The sequence below is a fragment of the Mesoplodon mirus genome (assembly GCF_964341445.2).
Source record: "Mesoplodon mirus genome assembly, chromosome: 7".
Classification (NCBI taxonomy): Eukaryota; Metazoa; Chordata; class Mammalia; order Artiodactyla; family Ziphiidae; genus Mesoplodon; species Mesoplodon mirus.
Genome location: NC_138983.1, coordinates 12848129 through 12850379, shown reverse-complemented (window position 1 = coordinate 12850379; position 2251 = coordinate 12848129). Strand labels below are relative to the sequence as shown.

Below are 2251 nucleotides of genomic sequence, written 5' to 3'. Positions count from 1 at the left end.
CAAAAAAAAAAAAAAAAAAAAAGGCTAATGATAACAAGTATTGGCAAGGATGTGGAGAAAATGGAAACCTCACACACTGCTGGTGGGAATGTAAAATAATGCAGCTACTTTGGAAAACAATCTGGCAGTTCCTGAAAAGGTTAAACATAGAGTTACCATATGACCCAGCAATTCCACTCCTTAGTCTATACCTAACAGAAATGAAAATATATGTCCACACAAAAACATGTATACAAATGTTCATACAAGCATTATTCATAATAGTCAAAAATAATAATGGCATAGCCATACAATGGAATATTATTGGGCAATAAAAAAAGAATGAAGTACTGATACATGGTACAATGTGGCTGATTCTTTAAAGCATTAAGAATGAAAGCTGGGACCTGGTGGCGGCGGTGGAGGCCGGAGGTCGTCCGGGACAGGTTCCCCTGGGCGCTCCCCCATGGAGGAAGAGGTGCGCACGGCTGCGGCCCCGGATGCTCGCACTTCCCACTGGACGGCGTCGAAGGCGGTGGCCGCGCGTGCTCTGGAGGGGGTGGCCCGTGCGGCCTGTATGGGGGTGTGAGCGGAGGTGACCGTGGCCGGATAGTGGAGGGCAAGCCGCGCGCGCGGCGGGCCGGCCATCGGCGGTGAGGTCGCCACTTTCTTCCTTTCAGGCTGGAGCTACTGTGCCAGGGCTTAAAACTTTAAATGAGAATAAAGGGTATTATTTACGAGGAAATGAGAGTGAATAAGTCATCTCTAACCGTTTCCAGCCTCGTTTTCATAAGAGAGACCATATTAAACGTACATGTATATATCATTGGCTGCTGCTTTGGGGGTTGAACGTCCTTCTGGGTGTCCGTTTTTGTCCCCACGTAGTGCGGAGGAACTTCTCTGCACTTCCAAGCAGACTCCGACTTGCCACTGTGTCCACGGACGTCCTGTTTTCAAACTATTTGAAGACTGTATCATCCTGCCTCCAGCAGCAGCAGTTTCTCTGTTCTTGATCAATGTGATTCACAGGAACTTTTAAAGTAACCAACGAAATGAGCCAGGGCCGTGGAAAATATGACTTTTATATTGGTCTGGGATTGGCTATGAGCTCCAGCATTTTCATTGGAGGGAGTTTCATTTTGAAAAAAAAAGGCCTCCTGCGCCTTGCCAGGAAAGGCTCCACGAGAGCAGTGCCATTCTTTCTTCATACTTTCTAAATGAAAGACTTAACCTTCATGGAAAAATTGGATGTTTGCTAAGTATTCTGGGATCTACAGTTATGGTTATTCATGCTCCAAAAGAAGAGGAGATTGAGACTTTAAATGAAATGTCTCACAAGCTAGGAGATCCAGGTTTTGTGGTCTTTGCAACACTTGTGGTCATTGTGTCCTTGATATTAATCTTCGTGGTGGGACCTCGCCATGGACAGACAAACATTCTTGTGTATATCACAATCTGCTCTGTCATCGGCGCGTTTTCAGTCTCCTGTGTTAAGGGCCTGGGCATTGCCATCAAAGAGCTGTTTGCTGGAAAGCCTGTGCTGCGACGTCCGCTGGCCTGGATTCTGCTGCTGAGCCTCATAGTCTGTGTGAGCACACAGATTAATTACCTGAACAGGGCCCTGGACATATTCAACACCTCCATCGTGACTCCAATATATTACGTCTTCTTTACAACATCAGTTTTAACTTGCTCAGCTATTCTTTTTAAGGAGTGGCAAGACATGCCTGTTGATGATGTCATTGGCACTCTGAGTGGCTTCTTTACAATCATTGTGGGAATATTCTTGTTGCATGCCTTTAAAGACGTCAGCTTTAGTCTCGCAAGTCTCCCCGTGTCTTTTCGGAAAGACGAAAAAGCAGTGAATGGCAGTCTCTGTAATATGTATGAAGTTCTTAATAATAACGAAGAGAGCTTAACCTGTGGAATTGAACAACACACTGCTGAAAACGTCTCCCGAAGAAATGGAAATCTGACAGCTTTTTAATAAGAAAGATGTCATTAAAAGGTTGATCTATAATTGTGTTATAAAGTGAGTTTGAGTATCAGAATGTGTCTGAAAAAGCATTGTTCTCAAATAGTGTTCTCTAGAGACAATCTTTTTTAAGGTTTCACTAATCTGGACCAAGAAATTACTTTTCTTGTATTTAAATGATGGTAGCTCACTAAACTGACCTCAGTACATGGCCACTTTTCTTTTAACATTGTATTATTATAGAGGTATTTTAAATTTTCCTTCACCAAAATCTAAATGCACTAATGAAAGTTTTAA

General features: G+C 43.4%; 1 pseudogene across 1 annotated transcript; it reads left to right on the top strand.

Annotated features, from left to right (window-relative positions):
• The first annotated feature begins 385 nt into the window (after positions 1-385).
• Positions 386-1987, top strand: LOC309807301 (magnesium transporter NIPA2-like; annotated as a pseudogene). Its single transcript, XR_014296182.1, has 2 exons — positions 386-457; positions 660-1987. The product of XR_014296182.1 is annotated as a magnesium transporter NIPA2-like (transcript).
• Positions 1988-2251: the final 264 nt, after the last annotated feature.